Genomic DNA, 13,416 nt, shown 5'->3' with positions numbered 1-13,416 from the left:
AAGCTTGAAAAAACTCTAACATCCACAATTGAAATACATGCACACAAAGATAAAAAAGAATTTTATTTGGTTGTAACGTGGTCAAGGTAAGGGTGAGATAAATCCTAAGGGGTACTAGGCTAAAATTCAAAGAGACAAAAGAGACTTGAAAGAAACTGTGGGAGTTGAATTTACAAAATATTGCATTCACTTCAACAATTCTATAGTAACTGTTTTCATTCATATTTTTCTTCTCCTTTCTTTTTTTCTTCTTTTCATAAGGAGTGTGTATTGACATGTATACATCCTTCTATTTTTTTTCATTCATTTTTTTTTCTTTTTTCTTTTTTTCTTTTTTTCTTTTTCTTTTATTTTTCTACCAACTTTTGAAATATTACAAACATAACCCCATACAACTCCAAACAAGACTATTTCAACCCTTTGAATAGGGTGATAACATTGTTTTTCACTTCTCGATTTGTAATGAGTTTTAAACAAAAAAAGGATAACAGACTCAAGGGGGTTTCAAACAAGGGATAATATTATTTCAGGGTTGGCTTTTTGACTAACTGGCTAAAAAAATAAAATAAAATAAAATTGCCTTTATCATATTAGTATGCACAAGTAAACAACAACATCAACAAGAGTCAATTCAAGTTTTAGAGATTATCATACATAAGTGAATCATACAAGAAAGAAAGAGATGGATTTTTGTATGTTATCCATATAAGGCTCAAAATCTCACAAGGTTAATTGATATACCACAAATGATGTACAATTTAGAGTTTAGTCCTACCTATCATACTAAAAATTCACAACAAATTTTTCACATCACACCACAAGACTTTAGTCAAGAGAACTAAGAAAAATACTCATAATTGTAACTCAAAAACAAAAGGAAAAAGCATGCAATTTTTTTTAAGAAAGCAAACAAAAACCAAAATAGAGAAAAACTGAAAACAAAACAAATAAATGGTTCCCTCCCCCACACTTAAAACATGCATTGTCCTTAATGAAAGGACACGACTATTAAATAAGAGTGATAGAAAACGAAAAGGTGCTCCCTGGTCAAGTTGCAGCGTAGGTGGGCTTTTCCAAGGAAAACTCTTCTAAGGGTGCATCTTCAGACACCACACTTTCATGGAATATCTTTAGGTGATGCCCACTGACCTTAAAGATTTTTTTAGTACCTACACTTTTTATTTCTACTACACCATGAGGGAAAATATTAGTAACAACAAAAGGGCCAATCCACTTGGATCGAAGTTTCCCAGTCATAAGCTTAAGGCGGGAGTTAGACAGTACAACCTGTTGGTGTAACACCTCAAAATTTGCCCTCCTCTCTTGGGACTAGCATTAATATATTTGCATATCACTTTAGGTCATTAGGCATTGCATATTGCATATCATGTGGTTACATTGTGCAAGCCATTCTCCCAAGTCTTGATCAGAAGATGGAGAGTCCAAGTGCAAGCCTAGGGTTTACTGACTGATCATTGGCCATCTGAGGATTGGGCTATGAATTAGGGTTTGTGATTCTCAATGGATGTTGGTCTTCATCTTGATTGCAATGATACATCATCATCATCATGGTTGGATGTCATCAGGAGATTGAAGCTCATTCCTTGAGATTAGGGTTTTGACCACTGGTCAACCCTAATCAGCTGCATTGGGCCAAGCAGGGCTTAGTCAGGAGATGGGGTTTATGATGGATATGGGGTTCATTATATGGTTTTATGGAGATAATTGAGGCTAGGGTTTCACCCTTGAGCCATTTCAGTTGAAGATTGGAGCTCAGATTGATCTATGCATTGCCAGATTCATCTATCAGATGAAAAAGTCAACTGTGGTCAACTGTACATGATCTGATGGATTTGGAGGTGGAAAGGAGTTGGATACACTTCATTCATGTTGGGACAAGTGTTATATGACATCTCAAAGCTTAAGAATGAAGAAAATCAAGTCAGGACAAAAACTGCCAAAAATAGAAAGTGACTTGTAACTGAAGTTTCCAAAAATGGAAAGTTTTGGACCTCAAAGCCACGTGTCCAAGGAAGCTTCAAATGAAAATTTGTTCAACATGAAAGTTGTAGATCTTGTTCTCACCTTTCCAAAAAGTCCAAGAACTTGAAAATCCAATGTATGGTTGGAAAGTTATGGCTCAGTGAAATTCAAAAATGACCCGTAATTAGGAGGCCATAATTTCCACATACTTTGTCCAAATTGCAAGTTCTTTATATGCACAAACTCCATTTGATATGTACTACAAGGGTGCATCATTGGATTTGTCCAAAAGTGGTCAATGCAAAAAGTCAATTTTCAACTGGACAGTTAAAGTGGACCAAGGGCAAAATTGTCCAACTTGTGAAATAATTGGAATTTTTGAGTGGGGATTTTTGCAACACCTCATGAATGGTATTTGAAATGTGTTGGAATCATCACTTCATGGCTAGGCTTCATGGTTTGAGATTTGGCTTGAAAAGTGAAAGTGCTAAAAATGGACAAATGCATCCACATGGTGATTTTGAGATTTACACAACCAATGGGCATGAGGAAAGTTTCTACAGCTCACATATGATAATTGGAAGGTGTATGTGCTGTCAAAACAGGTGGCATGAGCTGTCATGTGGAAATTCCAATTATGCCCCTACTTGGAAAATTAGCCATTTCATTAACAATTCAATTTGGCTAATTAACTTGGTTAAGCATGGTTTAGTGCAGATATATAATCTTAATCACACAATAATCCTAACAGATTTTCACACTTCCCCAAATTGGATCTCAAAACCTCTCACATTCATCAATTTCATCAAGAACTCAAGAACCTTCAAATTCCTCAATCTTCCTCAATTTTGGATCAAACCTTGAAATTCCTTTTGCATTCATCTTGTATCATCACATGCTCGAGCTGTTTTTGCTTTTTATCATCGATCAAGCACTGGTTCGTAACTGTCCATACAAACATCATCCATGGTGAATCGGAGTTTTGAGCGTTAGGAGCAACATTGACCGGATCCAAGTGTTCTACTCACCTTCCACGAGCCTCTAGTGCAACTGTTCGAGATCAAAACACACGAATATCGTCCATAGCAGTTCTGCATAACAGGTACACCAAAATTTCGACCATCACGATTTGATTTGTTGTTATGTGCGTTTGATAGTTCACTTCATGTAGAGCACGGTGATAGTTTTAGTTTTGCGAATGGTTAACCGTAGGCTGCGTAATCTTGAAATGAACTTTCGATCCAAAACCCTAAGTGATTCGATTCGTTTGATTTAGGAATGGTTAGGCAAAATAGAGTTCATATTTGTAATCCTCATGCTTGGACGGTTCGAATGAGTATCTACTCGTCCGTTTTGGTGAGGGTTTGAGAAACTAGTGTTCTTGAGTATTCATGATATTTCTGGAAAATTCTGGGTAGAAGATGAAGCCAGAAGCTCGTTTGATCCGTTTTGCTGTTTGAAAATTCAAATTTAGTGTTTCCCTCCCGCGCCATCACTAATTACAAAACTGCCACTGTGCAATTTTAATTAATTTGTTTAATTCACAAAAATTCATTAACACATTGAATAATTCATAAAAAATAGTAGAAAATTCAGAAAAATATGGAGATTTTTTCTATGACTTCCTTGTTGACTTTAGGACTTTTTTGACCTATTGGTCAAAGTTGTGTTTGGTAGAAATTCCATTTGGCATAGGCTTGTTTCACATGTATCCATTTTTGCTACACTTTGCCAATTGATTCATGAAATGCACATATTGTAAAATAAATTCTTGGCAATTTTTGTGGTGATTGTTGACTGGCTGAGGTTTATTTCCATGTAAATTTCATGCATTTTTGATACCTGGCCATTGAGATGTGAATTTTGGAACTTAGGTGTGACAATTTGTGTCACACCTCTTGATGTCAACTTGAGTGATTTAATTGAGTGACCTATACTTGTTAGAATGAAATGAAATTTTGCATGGTGAATCATTAACATGTTGAGATGTTGTATGAATTTTTGTGGAATTTTTCATTGTATTTTCAAATTGATTTTGATTTTTCATTTCTGTTGACCAATTGTGCAAGTCCATGTGATACATGTTGGTAGATTGATTGAGAAATGCTCATATGGTACTGTATGATCATGAAATCTGGCATGCTTGTAATAGACACATGATAGGACACCCCTGTTTTGGTCTCATCCATTTCTTTGTTGTTTTCATTGAGTTATGAATTTTTGAAGTGGCTGCATGTATTGATGTTGTGATTTGGGGCCTATAATTGTGACTGTTTTTATTGATTTTCATTGGCATGGTTCCCTTTGCCCAAATGAGCTCAAATTTGACATGGTAGACCTTGAATGCCCCCTGTTTAGGTGTAAATAATTTGAGAATTTTTAGATTTGTTTTGGTATGGATTTGAGTGCAATAATTCTGTTTGCATGTTTGGTGCTTCATTTGAACTAGTTTGCCTTGTTTTGTGCACAACATGAGCATGATGAATGATATAAACATGAGACCAATGGTGTTTGCTCTTGTTTGACTTTAATTTGAGATTGGTTGGTGGATACCTTGCTGTTTAGGAATTTTTATTGCCTTTGGACCCTAGGCTTAGCCTAGTGGTCTAGTTGCTAATGTTTGCTTGATTTTTCAGGATCAAAAGCATAATGCACATGGAGAATGATCCAAATCAATTTTAAATGATGTGGTTTGATGTTTGTACACTAACATAACATTGTTTTGTAGGTGTTAAAGCTTAGGCTTAAGCTTTGAGCTTGCCTTGTGTTGTGTATTGAGTTGTATAGTTTGATTGATTGAACACTTGCTGTTTTGTTTTGTCTGTCTGAGTACTAACTGTGTTGGATTGTCTCCAGGTACTTTAGTTGCTCAGTTCCTTGTGAACTTTTGCTTTGCGTTGCTTAAGCAACTCGCATTGAGGTAAGTCCTCTTGACTTCATGTAGTCTGGAGACCCGGCTGTTACCGGGCCGGGCAAATAAATGTCTGAAGTCCTCCTTAAGAGGCGATGATTGTGTTTGTTTAATTTTGTGCCTAAGCAGGTGAAAGTCCTTTAAATAAGGCAATTGGTGGAAGGTAGGGGTATGCAGCCTACCCCCCACTATTCAGTTGAGTCTTCTCCTTGCTCCCATTACATGGTTGTAGCATTGAGATCAAAAGCCCAAGATCTGTGCAGTGCACATTGTATCAGAGTCATCGAGTATAGAAGGGTTCCCCTATTCTGGACCCATGCTCATTTGTCAGCTCTCCCTGGTCAGGGATAAGAGCTGTGAGGTCTGATCCTCACTTCATCCCATCATCTGCTTCACCTTAGCCTCGTAATGGCAAGGTTAAGAGCAAACACAGCCTGTACAGACGATTGCTTAGGCAGTCAAACCTGATTGATTGAGCCCCCTTGTTTGGCTATAGTGTGTGTTATGTGGATATCTGATTGACATGCTTGTTTGAGATACCTGTTCTCATTTGATGATATATGATTGTATGCTTGTGTGCTAGCTTCTTTCCTGGTTAGGTTAGTTTGCTTATGCAAGTAGGATAGAAAACCGAACTTAGGGTTAACGATGCATGACAACATTAGGCTCGAGTCTCAGCTCCCTAGTTGTGTATCTTTCCCCGGTTTCTGGTTAGCAATTTAGTCCCTTTCAGGGGAACTACATCGCCCTGATCCTCGTGCCAGACGAGGTATGTAGGCAGGTGGTCGTGCGAGACCACTCCGGGCAACCTTTTTCTTTTTTGTGTGCGTTTACTTGTTATCTGACTGTGTGTTTTGGCTCGGATGCCGACGTAAGCCCAGTGATTGGAAGTCGGGCTCCACGTTTGCCATTGTGAGTGTGTTTTGGATGCCGACGTAATTCCATCCAGTGGTTGTCGGGCTCCATGTTTTCCACCCTTGCTTGCTTGTATGTTTTGTGTTGTTTGGCGTGCGTAAGCCGAACTACAGTGGCTCTGATTCTTGTTCCAGACAAGATATGTAGGCATAAGGTGCGATACCTTATCGAGCCCGTTTCTCCTAACCCCACCTGCGTTCCCCGTGTGTGTGTGTGATGTTTAGCAACCTTTTCTTTATTCTAGGACGTGGATCCCGTCGAGTACGACGGACGTGAGGGGTGCTAATACCTTCCCCTCGCGTAACCGACTCCCTTACCCTTTCTCTCTGGTCGCAAGACCATTTCCTTTCCAGGTTTCTCTGAGCGTTTCCTTTCCCTATCTTGGGATAAATAACGTTTAGTGGCGGCTCTGTGTGTTTTTATTTTTAGGCTCGCCGGTTGATTTTTCGCAGGATGCGACAGCTGGGGACCCTGATGTAGACCTATGCTGGTCCATCGTCCCTAAGCGAGTCCTTCCTAGCGTTCTAGGATAGTTTAGGTTGCTTGTTTTGTGTTATTCATTGCATTTATTATTCTAACCACTGTGTATATATTTGCATTAATGTCTGCATGCATCATACTATTATGTTGTTGCCGTCCTCTGTGCAGGTGGTTCCTCTGTTTGGGGTGGGTGTTCTGAGTGGGGCTAAAACCCAGGCCCGAGTATACACCTAGGATTAGCGTGGTCTCGCGTCGCTCACATGTCGGTTGGGCATGATGTTGCGACGTGACATACCACAAGCCGGACGAGGTTCATCTGAGAAATGCTCTTCCAGTGGGATTTTCCACTTTGGTTGGGTTATCTCTTTTGAGCCGTTGACTCTGGTGACCGATCATTTCCCGGATCTTTGGTTTAGACGATCTCAGGAGAGCTACAATGGCACACCCGAAAGGGCAAACCCATTGAGTATCTCTGCCCGATTGTCGAGACTATTATCCGCCTTAGGATGACCTGTTTAGAATTTACCTGTGAGGGGAGGGTGATTCTTTCAGATGCATAATCAGGTGACTCAGTTGGTGACTTTTTGTTCCGTGGATCAGAGTCATATTTTTAAGTCGGATGTATGGCCATTTATTGCCGAGACGCCGGAGTGCTGTCCGTGATTTATCAGTGGGGATCCGTTTATTTCAGGATTCCCCGGGCCGAGATATTTATCAGTGGGGATCCGTTTATTTCAGGATTCCCCGGGCCGAGTTATTTATCAGTGGGGATCCGTTTATTTCAGGATTCCCCGGGCCGATTCAGATGGTTGTGGGTGTCTGCTCAGAGACTGGTGATGATGATGATGTATCTTTCTTCCGTTTATTTCGGAACCCGAGGGTCAGAGTTGTGGTTACAGTTCCCTCAGATGGTTATGATCAGTTCAGAAACCAGGCTTCAGTACAGATGATCAGATGACTTAGAGGATGGCCCAGTGCATTGCATACATCTGCATCATTCTCATTTGGCATTCATCTGCATCAAACTCACGTCTAGCCATATGGGGAGTATTATTGACTGAGAATCTGGTTGAGAGACATTCGGATATCAGAATGTTATTGTCAAAATGTTATCTGTCTCGATGAAACCAGAATCAAAGGACAGAAGCTTCCTCATATGGATAGACGTTGCATTCATGCATACTAACCCATTTGCTGTTTTGTAGGTGTCGACCGGTGCGCATAGCTTGTTTGCTCAGATATCCTGCTAGGGGCAACAAATCCAAACTGATGGATCCTCCCAACGCTGACATTCTCGAACTGAAAGAGAAGATGGGAGAGCTGATTCATGTCATGCAAGAGTTCGCCTTGGGGCAGAAAGTAATTGCCGAAAAGGTGGGGAGGATTGAAGACTGGCTGAGGATGGGGAGAATGCAAGGAAACGCTTCGTCATCTGGACCGAAGAAATTCTTTGGTAATGACCAGCACAAGAAAAATGAGGGTAATACCAGTGCGGTCTACGCTCAGAGAGGACCCAGTAGGGATCGTTACTTCCAGCACACCGCTGCGGTAACTATTCCTGCTGACAATCAGCCTGCACAACAGCAACAGCAGCGTCAGCCAGTTCAGCAGAGGTCTCAGAGGGCAGGATATCCAGTCAGGAGGAGGATGAGTGATCGGCATTTTGACAGGCCGCCTGTGACATACTCTGTCCTATTGAAAAAGCTGAAAGATATGGGGCTGGTACAGTTGAGGACTTTGGCACCTATTGGACCTGATCAAAGGCCAGCCAATTTTGATGAAAATGTCAAATGTGAATTCCATTCGGGTGCTCCCGGGCACAGTGTAGAGGACTGCAAAGCTTTTAAGCACGTAGTCCAAGACCTGGTGGATTCCAAGGCCCTCAATTTTACATTGTCATCGAATGCTGATGCCAATCCCATGCCGGCGCATGGACAGGCGATGGTGGGTGCAATTGCTGAAAATTCAGATCGCGTCTGTGCGATGGGGGAAGAGACTGACAGTGACTGTGAGCTGGAGTCCTGGATAAAATCGTGCGTACCAGGAAGCTGGAAGGCCTAACAGATCAGCACTGTCATTCATCCTGAAGAGTAATAATTTCTTGTTTTCAGTTTATATGCATGAAAGCCTTACGTGTTGCCCGACACGTAATGGTTCATTGTAAGGGCCACCTCATGTTCATAAATTTGCATTTTCTGCATCATTAATAAATGGATGTTTTTCAGTCAAAAAGCGGTGTTCCCTGTTTTTCATTTATTTTGCAGTTTAAAAACAAATAAAAATGGCAATGTTTATTTTCATTTTTTATCTTTTTGTTTTGTCTCGTTCTGACTTCAAAAACAAGTTTCCGGATCTCGTTGATAACAATTTGGTTACCCCTCATATGACTTCGACAAACCGATATATCTTGCTGAAGAAGAAGACGAAGAGGATTGTGATCTGCTGGGAGGTTAGCCAGGTTGTTGAAACAAGAGGAGAAGGTGATTCAGCCGCTTGAGGAGCGAGTTGAGATTGTCATTCCAAGCACCGCCGAGGTCAGGAAGGAAATAGGAAAATGAGGCCGCTTCAGAGGCAAGTCGAAAGCAGAATGGTAGCCCTGTTGAAGGAGTATGTGGATACCTTCACCTGGTCATGTCAGGATATGCCAGGATCAGATACTGATGTCGTTGCGCACAAGCTACCATAGAGAGAAGACTGTCCTCCAGAGAAGCAGAACACCAGTGCTACTTGTCAGGAAGCCATGTTGACTTTGTTTCATGAGATTATTCATCATGAAGTTGAATGCCGTGCTATGACATGATAGCAAAGTCTCAAACAGGAGTGGGGCATCTGGTGGAGATAATTCAAACTGAGGTTGAATTCAGATAAGCGCACTATCAGAGTGCGGTCCGGTAAGATGTTGGGGTTCATTGTAAGGGAGGAATCGAGGTTCATCCTGCAAAAAAAAAAAAAAAAAAAAAAAAAAAAAGAAAAACGCCTGAACCGAGAAAGAAAAAAAGAGGTTCGTGGTTTCTTCGAAAGATTGAACTACCTGTCATGGTTCACATCTCATCTAACAGCCACGTGGGAACCCATTCAAGAAAAAAATCAAACGGTCAGGTGAAATAATGATTGCCAAGGGGCATTGAAAGATAAAAGAAAAGTTGCAGGAACCTCTGATTCTGATGCCTTCTGTGAAAGGAGCAATTGTTAATCTGTACTTGACAGCCTTCGAGGGGTCTACGAGGTGTACTGGGTCAGCATGACGCGTCTTGTCGAAAAAAGCATGCAATTTACCTTAGCAAAAAGTTTACCGACTGTGAAACAATACATTCACTGTTCGAGAAAACTTGATGTACTTTGGCATAGGCTGCTCGCCGACTGAGACAGTTTATGCTGGTTCATACTACTTTGTGGATTTCCGAGATGGATCCGATCAAGTATGGGTTTGAGAATCCAGCATCGACCGGACGGGTTGTGAAAAGGCAAAAGAATATTGACTGATCAGTATACTCTCAGAAAGCAATCAAGGGAGGAGTGTATTGTTTGATTACATCGCTCCGCAACCCATTGAGGATTATCAACCGATGAAGTTTGAGTTCCCTGATGAGGACATCTAGAGGTGCTCCAATCGAAAGATTGAGAGTAGCCGATCCCGGAGGAGGGGCCTGACCCTGAATCCGAACGGATTCTGATGTCTGATGGGGAGGTTAAGGTGAATGAGCTTTTGTTGCCCGGATAACGTTTGAATGCACCAACGATGGCGGCAGAATACGAAGTTGATATCCTGGGTATCGAACCTCGGTGCGTCTATTGGGGCAACTCCTTTCTCATTGGTATATGGGATGGAAGCTGTGTTACCTGTTGAGGTTCAGATTCCCTCTTTGAGAGTCCTGATGGACGTGAAGTTGCAAGAGGCTGAATGGGTAAGGACCCGGTACGAAGAATTAAGCCTGATTGAAGAAAAGAGGCTGGCAGCCATCTGTCATGGGCAGTTGTACCAGCAAAGGATGAAGCGTGCTTTTGACAGAAAGGTACGACCTCGGGTATATCACGTGGGTGATATGGTGCTGAAAAGGATCCTTCCTCCTCAAAACGATCGTGGGGCAAATGGACACCCAATTATGAAGGTCCGTTCGTGGTTAAGAAGGTTTTCTCTGGTGGAGCCTTGTTGCTAACGACCATGGATGGCGAGGATTTTCCATCCCCTGTGAATGCGGACGCAGTTAAAAAATATTTCGTATAAATTGACCCGCTGGACGAAAAGAATAAAATAGTCCAGGCAAAAAGGGCATCCCGGCGAACCAAAAACAGAAAAAGGTTCGGGCAAAAGTTAGGGATAAAGATGAAAAAATGTACACCCGACAAGTCGAAAACCTGAAAAGGCGACTTGGGCAAAAAGGGGTATCCCGGTGGACTGAAAACCCGAAAGGGCGGTCCAGGCAAAAGAGGGATTGAAACGAACAACTGCGTCTAGCATAATCGTTCGCGCTTTGGTTAAAGCATCATGGATAATACCCGGTAGGGATCAGTTGGAATTGTCTTGTTCAGAAGGCAGAAAGCATGGAGAGTCTGAGGACATATGGGGTGTAACCGAGTTGGAACTCGATGAGATCGCGGGTTTCACGTTGCCATTAGGATAGATTTTTCCTTTTGTGTGCAGTTACCTCTTTTCAGGAATTGCTTCCTTTTGTATTGCTCATTTGAGCCACACACTTTTCCAATCAATAAAATGCATATTCAGTCAAATAATTTTGTTTTTGTCTTTCATTACCGCTTTGATTGCAAAAACATCCAGATATTTTGATAAAGAATCTTGCATTTTAAGACATACTGGTTCCCTTCCAATGCATGTTTATAAGATGGAAAGCTTGAAATCTTATTCGGAAGGTTGAGTGACCCAAGTGTTGAAATCTTGACACGCCTGGGGCACGGTTTTTTATCTAACGATCTCTTTTGCAGGAATTGTTAGGTATTTTCATTCACTTGCAGGTTGTGATGTGGAAGCTTTGTAATAGATCCCCAGAGAGTTTGCTCAGGAATGAAAGAAATGACGAAGACGTTGAGACGTACGACGATCCTTGATGTTAATCAAGAAGACTCTTCAAAGTCGGAAGATTGGAAAGTATGTAATTCCCCGCAGAGCCCGATCAGGGACGAGTGCATGAAGAAAGGACGGAGAGACGACGAGACGTCTGACGACCTTTGAAATTAACCAAGAAGACTCTTCAAAGTCGGAAAATTGAAATCTCTGTATAATCCCAGGAGTACGTTCTCGTCGAGCGCGGAGCAATTTGGAATACAAGATGATGGAGCAGAAAAGGTCCAGATGAGTCTGGAGTTCTCAAAAGTGGAAAGCTGATACGAGACTGGAAGGTAGATACTGTGGTTCGACGAGTCGACGGGTGTTCTGTACCAACTTTTCTCATTTCCCAGCTAAGTCCCCAAGCAGAGTTATAGGACTAGCTCCCCAGCAGATTCAAGGTCTGTGGACCTCTCCAGCCGAGTCAAGATGGTTATACCTGGCAGGTTTACAATGGCGTTTCCTCAGCGGCCAGGCCAGAAGGTTGCTATTCCCCGAGTGGAGCGGGTCTTTTTCAAAGAAATATATCTCCAGCAGTTCCCCGAGCGGAGCGGGTTTCAATGAAATATATCTCCAGCAGTGTTCATCCTACCAGTGGATTGAACAAGTTCCCGTAGTGGACGAATTTCTGCATCCCCAGCTGTGATGATTCTACCTATGGATTGCATGGGTTGTCCCAGCGGAGTAGTATGCGGTTTCCTAGCAGGGTCAGGATGGTTATCCCCAGCAGGTTTCAGATCGATGCTTTCCCAGTCGTCACGACTGGAGGTTGCTGTTTCCCCAGTGAAGTCAACGGGTATCTGTGAGGGTTTTCCCGAAGTGGAGTCAGGATTGATATTCCCCAGCAAGTCAAAGATTGTTGTATCCCCACAGAATGCATTGGTGGTTCTTATCCCCAGCAGTTTCTCGAGTGGATTGGGTGCAAAGGAGGTTTCCCCAGCAAGGGTTGCCTATTTCCCAGCAGCAGTGCTATTCCCCAGCAGGTTGGAGTTGGAGCAATGGCGAGTTCCTCAGCAGAGTGTCTCGTGCTTCCCAGAAGAGTCCCTTGAGGGGGATATTTCTTTTTATGCATTCATCATGTAAATAAGCATATCATATTGCATAGAAAAATAAATAATCGCGTAGCATTTCCATAATTATGGAGCATTACGCAGAAAAATCAATCATGCATCATTGCAAGCATAGGCTAGTCTCAAGCCGTGGTTACCGTTTGAGATATGGTTCTGCCAGTGGGTGAAGATGCTACTCGAGCCGTGATTACCGTTTGAGGAGTGGTTTCACTAGTTGGAAAATCATCAGTATTGCAAGTATCAGTTACTCGGGCCGTGGTTACCGCTTGAGATTTGTTGTACCCCAGTAGTACGATACTGGATGAGTTTTTCCGTCGGACAGAGATGGAAATAAAATCAGAAGATGTTACTTGGATAAGTTCGACATCGTGACGCGATCAGCGCGATTCAAGCCGTGGATACCGCTTGATATTTGGTTTCACCGGATGGTGAAGATGTTACTTGGATAAGTTCAACATCGTGACGCGATCAGCGCGATTCAAGCCGTGGATACCGCTTGATATTTGGTTTCACCGGATGGTGAAGATGTTACTTGGATAAGTTCAACATCGTGACGCGATCAGCGCGACTCAAGCCGTGGATACCGCTTGATATTTGGTTTCACCGGATGGTGAAGATGGTACTTGGATAAGTTCAACGTCATGACGCGATCAGCGCGATTCAAGCCGTGGGTACAGCTTGATATTTGGTTTCACCGGATGGTGAAGATGTTACTTGGATAAGCTCAACATCATGACGCGATCAGCGCGATTCAAGCCGTGGTTACCGCTTGAAGGTTTGGTTTCATCAAATGGTGAAGATGTTACTCTGAGGGGTTTAGCATCAGGACGTCAGATCAGCAATGTTCCCCAGTAGTGCGATATTGGAGGAAATGTTTCCGTCGGGCAGAGATGGAAATAAAATTAGAGGACGTTACGCGATCAGCGCGATTCCGGGGTTCAAATGGAGAAAAGGAAGTGTTGCGGCATTTTCTGGGGTTCAAATGAAGATGGAGT

This window comes from Lathyrus oleraceus, chromosome 2 (assembly GCF_024323335.1).
Source record: "Lathyrus oleraceus cultivar Zhongwan6 chromosome 2, CAAS_Psat_ZW6_1.0, whole genome shotgun sequence".
Lineage (NCBI taxonomy): Eukaryota > Viridiplantae > Streptophyta > Magnoliopsida > Fabales > Fabaceae > Lathyrus > Lathyrus oleraceus.
Note: the sequence above shows the minus strand (reverse complement) of the source record.